Here is an 18,371-nt window from a genome sequence, read left to right on the forward strand (position 1 = left end):
AAAAGGGAGAGCAAGGGCGTATGCAACCAGTGTATTATGCAAGCCAACAACTCACTGATGCCGAGGAGAGGTATGGTGAAATGGAGAAAGGTGGTTTGTCTCTTGTTTTTGCAGTAAAGAAGTTTCGGTCATAATTGTTACCTCGCCCTTTTTTCTTCCTCACATCTCAAACTTCTTTATAATTCTTGGTCTGCAAACCCAATCCTGCAGGAGGAAAGTTTGCAAAGTGGATTTGCGAGCTTCAAGAATTCTCTTTCACTTTTATTACAGAAAACACCACTAGGGCCTCTCTTGCAGATTTGCTTACAAGGAAGGAAGAGGAAGAAGGAACAGGAGCAAAGGAAGAGGTATATGAAGATTTGGAAATGCCACCAACTGCTTTCACTATGCATTTTGATGGAGCCTTTAGCCCTTCCAGGCAATGTGGGGCTGGGGGGATAGTTTTATTCGATCCTCCAGAAGGAAAAGAGGTATGGGCCAAGGGTAGGGAATTTCCAAAGGCTATATCAAATAATGTGGCTGAGTATAATGCATTAATTTGGGGATTAGAAGATTGCATAAAAGATGGAATTGAAGAGGTAGAGGTTAAAGGGGATTCACAATTGGTCATTCGACAAATGAAAGGAGAGTATAAGGCAAGGAGTCCTAATCTCCAAGAATTGTATAAAAGGGCAATGGAGTTGAAAGAAGCTTTTGAGTTTTGTAAATTTGTGCATGTTAATAGGAAGGATAATCAAAAGGCTGATGAATTGGCTACTAAAACCTTGGCTTCTTTCAAAGTAGCTACTCTTGCATTAATGGATACAGGTTGGCCTGAGCTCCAAGATGTTCAACACTATTTAGATACAGGATACTTCCCTCCTGGATTGAATCCTCAACAGAAGCAAAGGCTTACCAGGAAAGCTCATCCTTACACAATTCTAGGGGATGTTCTTTACAAGCAAGGTAAGGATAAGATTCTTAGGGGGGTAGTGAGCCTGGAAGAATCTAAAAGGATTATGGAATTATGCCATGAATGTTCAGGTCACTTTGCCTCAGCCAGCACAACTCGGAGGATCCTTAACATAGGGTATTATTGGCCTCGACTCAGCAAAGATGTCTATGAGTGGTGCAGAAGCTGTGAAGTATGCCAGGCATATGGGCATAAGCAATTGGTTCCCGAACCCTTAAACCCTATCCCAATATATGGTCCATTTGAAAGGTGGGGATTAGATTTTGTGGGCCCACTTCCTCGTTCCTCACATGGGAAGTATTACATATTGGTGGCCACGGATTATTCAACAAGGTGGGCAGAAGCAAAGGCAATGGTCAATAATAAAGCAGTGGCTGTGGTATCTTTTCTCAGGGAATACATATGTGCCCGATTTGGGTGTCCATTTGGATGGGGGGAGGTCTTTCAGGAATGAACTGATTGAAGCTTTGGTGCAAAAATTAAAAATAAAGCATACTATGTCAACTCCCTATTATCCCCAATGTAATGGTTTAGTAGAAAAAACTAATGGACTACTTTGTGGATCTTTGTCTAAGCTAGTGGATACTATGAAGAGAAAGTGGGATGTGCATTTGCCAGAGGTCCTATGGGCCTATAGGACAACTCACAAACTCTCTCTTGGTTTCACACCTTTTCAGTTAGTTTATGGAATGGAGGCTATTTTGCTAATAGAATTGGAAATCACAAGCCTTCGCACATCTTTTGCACGCTTGAATAATGAAGAAGAAACACATGCCCAATGCTTAGCACAACTGGAGATCTTGGATGAGAGGCGACTTCAGGCACTTCAAAATTTGGAGGCTGCACAACAACGGCGCAAGGCAAGGCATGACACTCTCACGAGGAAGAAGAAGAAGCCAGAACTCAAGCAAGGAAGCTTAGTCATGAGGTATGATGGCCGTGTGGAGAAACGGCTAGATAAGAAGCTTCTTCGACGATGGGAAGGCCCCTTCAGGATACAGCAAAAGTTCAAAAATAACACCTATCTTCTAGAGGATGCAAGTGGCCAAGAGGTTCCCGGACGTGCCAATGAGTACCGGCTAAAGATATTATACCCTCGAGCACCATGGCCAGCAGACCCCCCAGACAAGCATGGAGGATCTGCTGGGGGGGAAAGATGTGACATGAAAAATTGATATCTTTCATTGTCAATTTTGTGCATATTTTGATGGTTTCGCAATGGTAATAAGGTGGAAGCTTGTCCAAGAAGATTGCGGCGCCCACAATGGAATAACGGCGTGGTGATGCGGCGGCTTGGCGGCTACCCCGATAACAACATTCTATCTTCAAATATAATGGTTTTACTTGATTTAGGGTGCACACATTGTAAATGCCACAAGTATGCTTGATAAATACTTTGGTATGGTAGATAGGCTAGTGATGTGGAAAATAAAAGTGGGCCTTCATGCTCACATGGATTTTAATTGTATTATTAATATGGTATTCACCATAAAAGGCTACAAGTTGGGGAGTGTGGAAGGCGTGTGGAGGAGTGTGTGTAGGTGCATAATTGGAAAAGATTCTTCTAGAATGCCTACATGGAAGAGGAGAATTCCGCCATGTGTAAGTGGGATCTCCACCTACATGCGCATCTATATAATCTTCTCTTACACAGCCTATATGGACTTAAAACTGTAACTCTCTGTGTGTCTCTGTTTTTATAGACTTTTGGCTAGTATTTCTTCTTAACCATGATTAATTTCTCCTAATCTCTTATCAAAAGGCAAGCCCCATGTGTCTTATCCTCTTGTAAGTGATTGCTATATTCATTTTCTTTAATATGTTCTGACCAAATCGTCCAATTTGAATGGATGAACCTTACCAATATTCTCCGTATGTTTCCATTCACATAATCCTGAGTCGGAAGATTTTCTTCCAACAAAGAATCGCCCTCTTATTTGGAGCTGCAAGACTGCTGAAATTCTTGCTTCTTCGGAGCCTTCCATCTTTCCTTTCATGAATTATGATCTCACCTTTGATGTGTATATCTTTATCTTAACCTGGGAGAGAAAGGGAGGTGAGGAGGCTGTGAGGTTTCATACAAGTGTGTTTTGATTCTGAGAAGTGACCGAAGTCCAAACCCCAACTTCGTGACACAGTACCCTTCTATATGTAAAAAAAGTGTTAAAAAAGGATATAAAAAATCCCCTCTATTGAACCCACGTGCTACGCTTACATATTTGTAAGGTTCCCCCCTTCCAAAATAGGGGAAATACTTAAGATAGTCTACTAAGTCTTAACTTGGAGAAAATTTCCTACTCGTCGACACCTTGACCTAGCAGAGATTCAAGGATACGATTTGTAGGTAAGACCTAATCCTATCCTGCACAGCAGGGGCAGTGCGGTCTTCTAAAAATCAAATCACCCATAGGGTAAATGATTATAATTTAGGCAACTACTAGTCTTAATTTCTAGAGACAATACTTTTTTCCTCATCCATGCAAGGCAGAGTCGCTGGCCTAGTCTTTTAGAATAGAATTGCCCAAGAACCTATTTATCTAGTGTAGGGCTTTCACTTAATCTGTTGGAAAGCTACCTGACTAATCGGGTCCACCCGTCTGTAGGATGGTGCCGTCGGGGCATTCCATCCTTCCACTTTTCACTCTACTTCACATGTCAATTTGTTTTCTAATTAGTCCTACCACACTGTTTGGCATAAATAAACATGTTCCTTAATTAAGGCCCTTTTCACAGCCTTTTTCCACAGTACAATAATGCCAAAGACAATATTTATAAAAAAAATTATACATGAATCAATTCCATACAAGCCAAACCGGCTCTCTTATTCTTTTCCTTTATACTGCCGATGATCTAGAGTTCGACCTTCCAGTCTCTATATGCTGGGCGAAACCCTACGGGACCATACACCTCATTAGTAGCCATCTGGCGACGAGGACTCAAGCTGGCTTGTCGCCCTCTCAAGCTCCGCTGCTCAATCATCTCGCCGCCCCTCACAGAGGGATGTCTACGCACTAGGGTGGGCTTATTCATTGCACTAGCCTGGGCCCTCAGAACTAGACAGCATCACAATCTCTCGCCTCAATCGGCAAACCTTATTCTCCTAATGGTATGAGGGATACCTTGGGCCAATCCTGGCTTTGGTAATGCCACTGCTCAACTACACAAGCATGGAACGAAGTTAGCGTTGAAGCCAGGAAAAACCTGCACTCTTTCTCTTAGAGATAACAATTTCAATACAAACCATTGAATACAGTATCACTTCAAATAGTAGCTTCATACATTTTTTTTAAACGAAAAGATACACATATTCTTTCTTCATTTATTGACATTAATATTAAATAAAAACTCTTTTTAAAAGATAACCAAGATAACGTGGCCACCATTTCCTTGTGGAGCTTGCAACGGGAGGGTTGGAGCCGCATTAGGAGCATCTTCTCCAATCTCATTGTTATGTGCTCCTCCCGAGGTAATATTTTGGCATTTCCAGGATGGGGCCATCCTGAATGTCGCCTTATAGTGCTTGCTGCCTACAATCGTAATGCTTTAGTTGGATCTTGATTCCGAGATCATTTGCTCACTCTATGGGCCAAAAACTGCAGCGTCGTGTGAACCTTCTCTAAGGTAGAAAACCTATTGCTAAAGTCCACGCAAATGGGGGGAGGTTTGTGAGACGTCTTTAAGGAAAAGGCAAAAACATTTTGATGAGTTGAGAGGGCTGCTGCTATAAGTCTCTTCACATGGGGGGAGAAGAGCTAAGGACACTCCCTCTTCACAAGGACACTCCCTCTTCACAAGGGTGGGTTGGTTGGAAATGGGCTTATCTGAGAGTTGGGAGACTAGGGGGGGCTAAGAGGAAGGCTGCAAGGCGCGGCTGCAGGTACAATACAGAGGTGCATAAGGACGGTACGGGCTATCGGTACGGCCTTAAGTAGGGTATACTCTGCGCAAGAATGGGTGCTGGCCATGGAGGACCCCGGGGGTTTATATAGCTATAGGGTACGGGTGTGGGCACTGAGCAAAGTACAGTTGAAAGGACAGTGTACCATCAAAGTGTGACGATCAGCGGTCTGCATGGGCCTGAGGAAAGGTACGGTGGCGGTGCACAGGTAAAGGAGTGGTACGCATGTACCCTTTTGGTCAGAGAGGCAGCATGGATGTCCACATGGCAGTGCGTGTGGGCAATACAGTGGACAGTTGGCCTTTGGTCCTTGCACGGCCATTGTATGGATGCCTTGGTGAGTGTGGACGATCCTTTTTAGGGTGGGGTCCCCAAATTTGGGGTGTCGGCCTTGATTTAGGTGCCGGAGGGTGAATTTTTGTTTCGGCGAGCGAAAAATGTTCACGATGCTCCTTTGGTCATCGAGGTGTTCCTTTGGGATGGGGTGCAGACCGTTTGCCAATCGGATGCCCGGTCGTGCATTTATTAAGGTTTAAAGGTCGTCATTTTTAACTAGAAATAACCAAAATTCGCGTATAAGCTTGATCCAGCGTCTCTTTTGAATGCTATAAAATCCTATTTTAGGACAAAATCATGCATAGATTCTAACTTTAGACTCGGAATTTAAAGATTCTAAGTAGAAATAGCTCGTTTATTAAAACTACTGATTTTTACACCATAAAAACTCATAAATTCATCTATTACATGGACATTTTTTTATTAAAATGAAGGTGGGAATGTTACATCGTTCCCCCCTTAAAGAAATCAAGATGTCCTCATCTCGTCATGAATTGGGGATAATCCTTTAAGAGTGTAGCTTCATCTTCCCAAGTTTCATCCTCTTCAGGGTAATCTTTCCACTGTACCAGATATTCTACAAGAGTTCTATTTCGGAGTTGCCTTTCTCTAGAATCTATGATCCTACTGGGCTGTAATTCAAGGACTCCTTGAGTAGGGATTACAAATTGTTCATGATCAAGAATATGATCGAGACTGGGTACATAAGGTTTTAACAAACTTACATGAAATACATTGTGGATTTTAATATGGGCTGGGAGCTGGAGTTTATAGGTACTTTTACCTAGACACTTGATAATTGTGTAAGGACCACAATACCTAGGGCTGAGCTTCTTATATTTTCCAAGTGATAGAGAACTTTGTTTGGGTTGCACTCGTAGAAGAACTTTGTCTCCTTCCTTGAAGATCCTTTAAGATCTCTTGGTGTCAGCATAATGCTGTTGCCAATCTTGAGCAACTTTAGTATCCTTTTCGTTTGCCTTGGTCTATTCCTCCATCTCTTCGAGCATTTTCCTGGATGCTTTAACTCTTATGATCGAATCAAAAAAATTTAGAGGAGATAAGCATTCTTGCCCATAGAGTGCTTTTCTGAATGGTGACATTCCTATGCTTTGATGATAAGATGTATTATAGGCAAATTATTATAGGCAAATTCTACCAGAGGAAGGTATTGAGTCCATCTTCTTGGTTCCCGTCCATAATATGCTCTAAGAATGTCTTCAATTACCTGATTGACTCTCTTAGTCTGTCCATCAGTCTCTGGATGATAAGCTGTGCTAAAGTAAATTTGAGTGTCCAAGGCTTAAAATAAGGACTGCCAGAACTTTTAAGTGAAATCAGAATCCCGGTCACTTACTATCCTCTTTGGGAGACCATGAAGTTTGAAGACTTCCTTGATGAATATTTAAGTAACATTAGAAGCTTTGAAGGTCTTCTTTGTTGGTATAAGGTGAGCTACTTTGGTAAGTAAGTCCACTACTACCAGAATGGAGTCATATCCTCCTTGTCGAGTGGGGAGACTTGTGATGAAATCCATACTAATGCACTCCCACTTCATTTGGGGAATATCCAAGGGTTGAAGTTTCCGAGGCATCTTGACGCTTTCAGCTTTGATCATTTGGTATGAGAGACATTACTTCAAGTACCAAAGGATATCATTTTTCAAGCCTGCCCAATGAAATCTCCTTCTTTACAGCATTTAATGTTTTTGCATAGCTTGGGTGTGTCGTGTAGGCGGGACTATCATGAGCTTCATGGAGGATTAGTTTCTTTAAAGCAGGATCCTTAGGGATACATAGCTTCTTTAAAGCAGGATCCTTAGGGATACATAGCTTGTGATTGAAGTAGAGGCTTCCTTCATGAGTGGAGTATCCCTTGATTAGATTCTTTTCTTTCTCTTAATTTTTCTCTTCTTCTACTAACTTCACCATCCTCTGATAATCTAGATCATGAGATGAGACTTCTTTCACCTTGACCAATATGGGAGCATTTGGCATTGAAATTGCACTTAAGAAAGATTTGCAGCTAAGTGCATCTGCTACCACCTTACCTTTCCCAGGGTGGAATTTGATGTCGAAGTCGTATTCTTGTAGAATTTCAATCTATCTCCTTTTCCGCATGTTGAGGTTAGGCTGGGTGAAGATCCACTTCAGACTTTTGTGGTCAGTTTACAAGCTGGAATTTACCCCCCAAGAGATAATGTCTCCATAATTTGAGGCAATGAACAACTGCTAAGAGCTTCAAATCATGGGTGGCATAATTTGCTTCATATTGCTTCAGCTTGTGGAAAGTATAAGTGACTGGTCTTCCTTCTTGGCCTAAGACACCACCAACAAGTGCTAAACTACTGGCATCAGCAAACTACTTCAAATTTCTTGGTGAAATCAGGAAGTTTCAGGACTGGGGAAGAAGTAATAATGGCCTTGAGCTAATCAAAACTATTTTGATAGATTGGCAGCCACACTATTTTACAATCCTTCTTAAGAAGATCCGTCAAGGGTGCAGCTACCAAGGCATAATCCTTGATAAAATTCCTATACCATCCTGTGATTCCCAAAAACCCATGAACTTCACGAACTGATTTAGGGGGTGGTCACTCCAGTATATCTTTGACCTTGGTGGGGTCTACTGATATGCCGTCTTTGGAGACGATGAACCCAAGATACTCAATTTGATGAGTAAAGAAGGTACATTTGCTCTTCTTGGCATAGAGTTTATGTCTACATAGCAATTGCAGAACCCTATGCACATGCTCCTCATGCTCTTCCATTGACTTGGAGTAGACTAAGATATCATAAAAAAAACAAGCACAAATTCATCCAAGTAAGGACGTAATATATCTTGCATTAGGCAGTTGAAGGTTGCAGAGCATTGGTCAATCCGAATGACATTACAATAAACTCATAGTGACCATAACGAGAATTGAAGGCTGTCTTGGGTATATCTGCTTCCTTGACTCTGATCTGATAGTAACCAGACCTCAAATCTATTTTTGAGAAAACTGTGGCCCCACGAAGTCTATCAAGAAGCTCGTCAATGCGAGGGATAGGATACTTATTCTTGACAGTGACTTGATTTAGCCCTCGATAATCTATGCAAAGGTAGAGAGTTCCGTCCTTCTTCTTTTGGAAAAGAACAGGTGCCCCCCCCAAGGAGAGCTTCTAGGGCATACAAATCCTTGCTCAATGAGTTGGGAAAGTCGTTCTTTAAGTTCAATGGCTTCAAGGAGGGACATTTTATAGGGCATTTTTGAGATGGGTTGAGCTCTAGGCATCACCTCGATTTCATGATCAACTTCTCGAGGAGGCGGTAGCCCTATAAGCTCATTAGGAAAGATGTCAGAGAATTCTTGGAGCGAAGAGAGTTCTGTCTCCTTACTAGGTTCAATGGCTTTGTTGAGCTTGACTAGGAAAACTTGCTGACCCTTACGTGCTCCCATGAGAAGATGTTTTGCCTTGACTACCCTAGATTTAGGTTTGGTTATTTTCCCCTGAACGGATACTACTTGGCCATGCTCATTTTCAAAAGTGATACTCCCCTAGTTACAGTGAATGCTAGCTTTGTTTGCAATTAACCAGTCCATCCCAAGAATTCCATCATAAATTCTTAATCGCAAGACTCTAAAGTGGGCATGAGTTTGCTCATTACCCAGTTCAAAATCAAGGTTTCCTATAGAGTGGTGAGATATTACTTCTTTCCCACTGGCTAACTCTAGAATCATTCTTCTAGCTGTTTTTTGACCCAAGTTTAATTTTTGCACACCTAGGAGAAAGAAATGAATGGGTACTGCCACAATCAATCAAAAGCTGGAATTGCTTACCGTGATGGGGTTTGGATTACACCAAATTGTTGATTTGGACCTTGGTGTTCTACCACGGCATGGACGGTGGCACGTTCTTCTTCAGCCATTTCCAAGGTTGGTTCTTCACTTATAGTACATGCGGTTCTAGCAAATGATCCTCCACGGCCTCTGCCACATCCACTGCCTCTTACACCTTGGTGGATAGGGGTTCCACGGCCTTGATTTCCTCTGCTACCTTGGGGAAATGATGTTGCCAGCTTGGGACAGTTGGCCCTAAAGTGTCCCGGCTCATTGCATTCAAAACACAGAGGGCCTTCTCTGAAATAAGCAGCATACGAGCGGGGAAGGTGCCAGCCTCCATTTGCGTGCCGGACCGCCCGAGGGGGGTGAAAATGTTTTTCCAGCGAAAATGTCTGGAATGTTCCCCTGGTCATTGGGGTGCAGACCGTTTGTCAATTAGACATCCGGTCGTGCATTTATTAAGGTTTAAAAGTTATCATTTTTAACTAAAAATAACCAAAATTCACGTCCATAGTGTCTGTTTTGGATGCTGTAAAATCCTATTATAGGGCAAAATCACGAGCAAATTCCAAATTTGGACTCAGAACTTGATGATTCTAAGTAGAAATGGCTTGTTTATTAAAATCATTGATTTTTACACCATAAAAACTCATAAATTCATCTATTACATGGACATTTTTTTATTAATGAAGATGGGCATGCTATAATATTCATGAGTGATCCCCCGAGTATGCTACTCATGTTGTCACAATAAATGACAAGTCACCTATCCACATGCTCACACATATCACCAAGCAGATTTTAAAACCAAGGTACCTCCCAAGATACCTAACTAGCAGCACCCCTCTACTCAACAAAAAAACTATTAGCTATTTCTTACTACTCCAACTCATAGTAGCACTTCCAAACAAAAACATAAAGCCACCACTAGTAGACCTCCTGTCTCCAACCCATCAGCCTAATCAATATCTGTGTACCCATGTAGCTATATAGATCTATGTACCAGTCTCATAAAAAAGTCCATAATCATCAGTGGACTTTGTGTACATGAGAATCTATCTAGCCACATCCAAGTGTGTCTTCCTAGGGGACTGCATAAACTGACTCACAAGTCCAAACATAGCTGAAGCTCAGTAATGGTTATGTAGATCAAGCTACCCAGTATGCGCTTGTGCATAGTGGGGTCCTCCAAAAGCTCACCTATGTCCGTGGGGAAAGCTTTGTGTTTTGCTTCAATGGCATTGAAATAGACTTACAGCCTATCATACCATACTTGGAAAACATGTCCAAGCCATACTACCTCTGTAATAACAAAACGCCGTGAGGTGATCTCACCACATATATGCCCAAGAAATACCGTAGCTCACCCAAATACTTCATCTCAAACTTTGACTTCCAAAGCCTCCTAACATCATTTATGTCAGCATCACTATCACCAAAGATAATCAAGTCATCCGCATAAATGACTAATAGTATTATCCCTTTATCTGTCTTTTTCACATATTAAAGTAAAAAATATCCATTGGATATCTAAAATCCAATGGTAACAAGATACTCCCTTATCTTGTTTGACCACGCTCTAGGTGCCAGCGTTAAGCCATACAGAGCTTTTGCGTAACCTGCACATAAACTCCGGGTGTGCATCACTCACATAAACTAGTGGCTATAGCATGTATACTTTTTCTTGCAAATCACCATTGAAGAAGGCATTCTTTACATCCATTCGATGTAAAGACAAACCCTTTGCTATATCCATAGTAATGATAGCTCACGCGGTTGCCATTCTCGCACAACTGGGCCGAATATCTCCTCCTAGTCAATGCCATAAGTCTTTGCATAGCCCTTAACAACCAATCTTGCCTTATATCTGCTCACTGAACCATATGCGTTATGTTTAACCTTATTTACACCCACTTACATCCAATTGTTTTCTTTTGCTTAGGCAAAGGCACTAACTCCCATGTTGCATTTGCATCCAATGCTACCATCTCTTCATTCATGGCATATTCTTATTTTTTTCCAATTTGCTACTCAAAACAAATGGGCTCCAACTCCTGTATGGCTTTAATCATGTAAGCATAATGATGGGATGTATATCCATCATATCATAGCCTTTTAAAATGGTACCTAACCCTCGTAGACCTATGTACACATGGATCATTGCTAGGTTTCCTCAAAATTGTCAATAGGGTACTACCTAGCCATGTAAGCATAATGTTGGGATGTATATCCATCATATCGCACCTAACCCTCATACACCTGCATACACCTAGATCACTATAATACTAGGTGTCCTCAAAATTACTCTAGTTCTCCTTACACTAGGAGTAGCCATAAATGAAATGCCAAACTCCTCATCAAGGCTCTACTCAAAGTTGCTAGAGTTACCGCCCACATATGAGTGACATGTTAACAGATCAGACAAAAAAGACTGATCTACCTTTTCCTTATCTTTGCATGATCCATGTGTACCTGCATCTGTCCTCAACATGCCTGACCATGGACTAACAATGGATCCGCGACTAGAGGACTCTTCTGATCCACTAAGCACCTATGATGATTGCTACTCTACATGTGGTAGGATGGTTGCAAGATGAGGGTACTCACTTTTGTTCACTCTCTCTAAAATTGGGACATGGACACAACTCGGGCGGCGGAGTACCTCGATCATGATATCGCCATCAATTAAAACAAGACACGTGCCTCCTGAGCCTATAGTGCCATATCTCGAACGAGATACCAACTAACGCCATGCCAGCAAGTTCGGGTTTCAAGTCACCATCCATGTCACCAGTACATGTCACCGCCACCACATTATCTCGATCGAGATATGCATGCCACTCGGATCCACGTCAATGCCACGGTGGATCTCCCTAGACATCCCACTCAAATGTACATTTAGCATATTCAATGATGCCATCTACACCACCCACATATCTCGAACGAGATAATGAAATATAATCTCGACCATTAAAAAATCTCGTTCAAGATATCGAGATGCAATCTCATCCATCCACATATCTCGTTCGAGATACCAAGATGAAATGGAAGCCATTCAAAAACCTCAAACAAGATACATCTACACAATCCGACCCGTCCATTCGAAATTATGAAGGCTCAATGATGGGATAGTACTAGAGATAAGTGTGGGACAGTACTAGAGATGTGTGATTATATAGGAAAAATAGGTTATCCACTTCAAATTTCATTGGATTTGCTATCTAAGATTGATTGGATAATTAAGATAAACTTAAAGTAATTAAAGATAAACTATTATCCACTCAAAAATCAATATTATTAATAATAAGTCTAAATATTTATCATTACTAAATATATAGATATAACTTCAAATATATCTTTTGTTTTATAAATATATAACTGCATTTTCTTTTATAATGTATTTTTTTTAAATTTTATTCAAAGATTTATTCTATACATAAAATATTTTCAAGAAATATTAAATTTAAAAAAATAAATTTTTTAAATTAAATAACATGAACTTTAAAAATAATATTATTTATCTAGTTCCAAAATATAGTCCTTTAAAATTAGTGATTTTAAATTCTTTTATATTAATGAGTTATATATTTCATTATTTAAAATTATATATTTTATTTCTTTTTTTAAAAAATACTAAAAATATACTAAATTAACTTTTTCAAAAATATGGTTTTGAAAAAAATGGAAAGATGGAAGGAGGCACCACGTGTCATATGCGTGCATGACACGTGGCATTTTCTTGACATGTGGCACTATTATGGCTGATGTGGCAATTCCATGATGTGGTATGCCATGTCACCAAATGCAAGGCGGCATGCAAAGGTGGAAAGAAGATGTGGCATTAATGATGACTAGGATGATGAGGTGGGGAGTCAACTAGGTTGACCATGTTGACATGGAGGGTGGAGGTGGCAAGGTGAGGTGGCAAGCTGCTTATGTGGATCCTCTCGAAGCTGATGTGGACATAAAGTAGCATGCATATATAAAATTTGTGCCTACCCAAGCCTCACACATGGAATGATATCCAGGCTTTGAAGTTTACCAAGCCTAGATTTCCAAACCTAACTAGGATTGGTTTTAGACTTGAAAAGGGGACAGTGGACACAATATGGGATTTTTCTCTTGGGAGGATTGAAAATGGACCTTTCCATACTCAAATTAAGATAATTTTTTTTAAATAAACTCATGGAAATAAGTATTTTAATCCCTAGAGTTTTTAGATTGAAAGATTCAATATTTGATTTTCTAGAATTAAATTATAATTGATTTAATGGGCCTCTAACAGTCATAACAAATTTTCCAAAGTAAATCTACAAAAATCCAACCATTAGATTTGTAATTTTACCTTAGACCCACATTCTACTAATCTTTGCCAATCTAATCATCATGAGATCCATACAAATTGAGCATTTTAAATGGTAGATGTGGTGGGAGGACAAAATAGTATGTTTTTTAACAATTCTAATGTCTTTTAAATAATATAGAAAATAGTAAAACACATCAAAATTTACTCGATAAATCAAGTTAAGCTCTATGTTATTTGAATTTGTGATATTCAAAGTGGGAACATCATATGAGTAATAATGTAAAAGCTATAGGCAATTTACTCACATTTAGTGTACCTGTCCAAACCTCCGACATGGCCTGTATACAATTTTGGTTCCCAAAGAAAAGGGGATTTTCAATTATTGGATACTCGATCAGATTATAGTTTTAGGTGCCCAACTTTGCATATGATGTTTCATTACGAGACCTTGAAGTGAAACTCCTTGGCTAACTAGGAGAGATTGGCTATTCTTCTTGAAAAAATGCATGTTTTCAGGCTAAAGCCAAGGGTGCCCACTAAAAGAAACTAGATAACCTCATCTTGCAACCACTCGGTATAGCATCAGTACTTTTGACATCTCTATCTTATGCTTCCTTTACTACTAGTGCATATAGCTTTTTCGCATCTCACGAGAGGTTGGATTATAACTTCTACAATCTTTCTGCATTTTTGTGACTTTGGATCCAACTTTATGCTCTAATATTTGGAACATGAAGTACATCTTCCAAGTAATTCATTTTTTCATATTGCATATACAATGGCACTTTACCAACATGCGCAATGGGATGCACAATATCATTACCTGTTTCTACATAACCTAGTTTTTCCATTTTTGCATATCTCTAAACTAATCACAATGGCTAGTCATGTGGCTAGAAGAACCATAATTAACATACCATATATCCTTAAATCTTGACATATCTCTTATTATGGTGCATCACAAACAACTACTTCTATCATCGCCACCATGTTTACTAGATGATGCATAGTTGCCTTGTTGGAAATTTTCACTTTTAATGTCATTTTACTTTTTAAAGTAGTCTTTTGTATGATTGCTACTAATGTGCTGTGAATCATTGTACTATTGTTGTCCATAATTTTGGTTTACATATTGGCACCTTGGCCCAACAGACCTCTACCTCTATCTAAATTAGAGTAGAAGGCTCCTGTTCTGATGTGTTCTTGCTTTGTGAAGAAGATTCCTAACCTGGAGACTTTTCTTCTATGATCAACATACACATTAAGTCCTAAAAGTTGGGAACATTCTTCATGACTGCAATGGAGGTCTTGAATGGCTTGTATTCTTTGCCAAGCCCATTTAGACACACAGCAATCACTTAGTCATCACTTCCACCGATACATTAATAGACACAAGGGATTTAACAATGTCCTTGATCTTTAAAGCATACTAATTGATAGTCATTCTTTTATTCTCCACACTATGTAGCTCTTGTTTTAGATGTCGTTTCCTTGCCTTTGTGTTGGTCTAGAACATCCACACTAGGTTCTGCCATGCAACTGTTGGAGTATTAGCATCCTGTATGTGTCCTATAATTGTTCCTATGACAGTGATTGAAAGACAATACACGAATTACCTTGCACCCTGGTCCCAATGCTTGAATGCCTTTATATGTTCTAGAGTGGCATTCTCTTCACCCAACTCTAGAGACTCCTCACCGTCTCCTTCAACATAGTCCCAAAAATCCACATTCTAAGCTTCCAAGTATGGAGGCTGTTCTTATCCAGCTTCTCATTGACAAACTGATTGAGTCCGTGAGACATGTTTGCCTGAACGACCAAAAATCTACATATAGATAATTTCAATTTGCAATCTTTAACACAACAATATCTTCTGGGATTGTTGCAGTGGTCTTCAGCACAACTTGTATGTCACTAGATATGACTAGAGTACATGTACATATACCTAAGATCAGCAATACATCCGCAAACATTGTCTGTAGTCCCAAAATGCATTGTTACACTGCAATAGCCAAATTTTGACCAGAGACAATTCTCAACTAGAACTTCCCAAAACTATTGAAAACACCTTGCAGTGATCAAGCTGAGGCGGCTGAAACATGCTCAAAACAAGATTTTGGCTACCAAACCTCAGTACAAAGTAGGCACCTCTAAGCCTTTGAAAACAGCTCCTCAATTGGAATTGTGTCATACCTAAACAAGAAAGGGAAGGAATGATGATGCTCTTACCCATGTACCGCTTCCTTGCTTGCTTTGTTCTTGCCTCTTACTTGCCTCCTTAGCTCTCAAATGAACCGGAGCTCTGATACCATAAAGAGAATGTGAGGGAGAGGGAGAGCTATGCAAGCAAACGTGTACACACACATAAGAGAGCGCAAAACATAAGAGAGAGATAAATGGCTAAATTTTCTTGTATCTTCTTCTCTTCTCTACGACTATATAACTAAAAGATAAGAGTACATACTATAAGGGAAAGTACTCTCCTACAAATCATACAATGGTCGTGAACTCGACTATATGAGAGCTCATGTTATAACTATGCCATGATAACTCTAGTACTCCAAAGTGACTATCATACAGCTTGTCGTCTATTGTGGTATATCAACCATAATCTTACTAACCATGCTAGTGGAATAAGTGCAGAAGCTATCATCTTGGCGGGTCATGAGTGTCCACAGCACTAGTTGAGCTCAATATCTCAACAACACCCGTAACAAGAAATTTCCAACAGTAGTATTCAAATTCCTAGACAATACTTCCTTTTGTGGAATGTCTCTCTAACGAGGGTTGGGCTTCCTTTTTTTCGAAAGAAATTGCTGAGACAGATTATTGGAAATTCCCAATACAGTATTAGAATTGCCAGGAAATCCTACCTTTACTAGGAACTCTCTTTGGCAAGGGTCACCTTTCTTGCCAACTGACCAAGTGAAAAGGCTAGTGTTTCATGTCCTAATGATCACCACATAAATATGTTGTACTAATGGTCTGACTAGTGTGGAAGTACAAACTAGCCTAATCACAATAGATAGTACTGCCAATGTGGAAGTATTATGTGGAATCATGAAATGTAATGAGTAGATTGAAGTATTGCCATTTCAATTGATTTCAAGATTATTAAAGTTTGACAATTATGTTTGGATAGGATATTCCTGAAATGTGAAAACACCTCTTCCATCTTCACTGATTGCTCCGACCTCACCAATCACTGCCATCATCGCTGGTGCTCTTCGATCTCTCCGTTCCTTGCCTTCGCCAGCTCACAAAACACCATCATCATCGCCGTGCTCTTCGAGCTCTCCGTTCCTTGCCTTCACCATCTTCACCAAGCTCTTTGACCTCACTGGCTGCAATCGTTACCACTGCTCTTCCAGGTCTTCGTTCCTTGACTCTGCCCATAGTTATCAATACGCTTGAACGTATTTAATACAAGCCAAATGCAAACGAATGCATACGGCTAAAGAAACCAATGCAATATAATGAAAATCAATAATAAATTGTAGAATTGTAGGACATTTTGTGTATAATATGATCAATCGTAGGTAAGACCTATACAAACGTAAAAAAACGCGTTTTAATTATGAAAATGCCATTTTCATGCAACTATGCCTTTGCCATCTTCATTGAGCTCTCTGAGCTCATCGACTTGCCATTTTTGTCAGTGCTCTTTGAGCTCTCTGTTGATGACCATGTTGATGATGGCAAAATTGATGATGCCATTTTTGTCAGTGCTCTTTGAGCTCTCTGTTGAAACACTTGCCAAGTCTATATAAGCCGTCTCCTGGCCATCAAGCCACACTTGGCCACTATCCAGTGTCTAAACTGGGAACTATTGGATGCTTGGATGCTCCCCACAAAATGGCTACTCCTCCATTAGGGGAAGGTTGAGGTCTATAGGGGCCCTTTAAGCTACCATATTATGATTTTAATGACTTTTTGTTAAAACGTTAAGTTTCTTTGACTTTAGATACCTTCTTGTTCTTCAAATGGCTAGAAGTTTGAATTTCAAAGTTTCCCGCCAAAATTAAATTTGAAATCGAGCGAGCAAAACTCTATCATGTGACATATCTATGGAAAGAGCTCGACGAGTAGATTCTGGATCTGTAATCTCCGACAAATTTTGAGCTCATATGTAGAAGTTATGGACGTCCGAAATTTCAAAAACTTTCCCCTCCACTTTTTGGAAATGAAAAGTGCAAAAAGGCATCTTCTAGAGAATCTTTTGACCACCTTTAATCACCCAACATTTTTGTATACATGGCATCACACGATTGGCTCTTTTCCTTAATAACCTTTTAATCACATGGCATCTTAAAGGGCCCCTATAGACCTCAACCTTCCCCTAATGATAAAAGGGGCCTTATATAATAGGAGCACATCTGACACTTGGGTCAACATCCCTATCTATATTTTATTGTATTAGTGCTACATGCCCCCTTGTTAACCCTTACTGACATCAATTATATATTGTAATAAGAGAGTTAGTCCATAAAAGTATAAAGTCACAATTTGAGGAGGAGCCTTGGAGCTACCACAACGGAGAAGCCAATTACGATGTTCATTCAATGAGTTGCTTCATCAATGTCATCTTCTGTTTTACGACTTATGGAATTACTCATTATGCAAGTTGCATCTCTAACTTTGCAATCGTGGCATCTTTTGCATTCAGTACAACAAAGATTACTTCTTCTGAAGTGGCCCTTACAGTTTGCAGCTCTACGTACTTTGCATTTGAAGTCTACTTCTCTTGGTAGCCTCTTATCGTTTCATCTTTGCATTTGAAGTCGTGCCTCTTGGTCAACCAAGAAGTCTCTACTTCTTGGTAGCCTCTTATCGTTTCATCTTTGCATTTGAAGTCGTGCCTCTTGGTCAACCAAACACTTGGTCATTAACAAAAAATCAATAGTCTACTATCCACATTACAAATAATGGGCAAGTAGAATCCACCAAGCATGAGAGTGGAAGTGTAGAAGCCGCTTTCTTCAAATCAATCTATGTAGCACTGATTAGAACAACTGCTACCACTGGAAGAGGGTAGAAAAGTGTCAAACTAGTAGAA

This window comes from Cibotium barometz, chromosome 50 (genome assembly GCF_041138505.1).
Source record: "Cibotium barometz isolate CiBa-2024 chromosome 50, ASM4113850v1, whole genome shotgun sequence".
In the NCBI taxonomy this organism is placed as follows: Eukaryota; Viridiplantae; Streptophyta; class Polypodiopsida; order Cyatheales; family Cibotiaceae; genus Cibotium; species Cibotium barometz.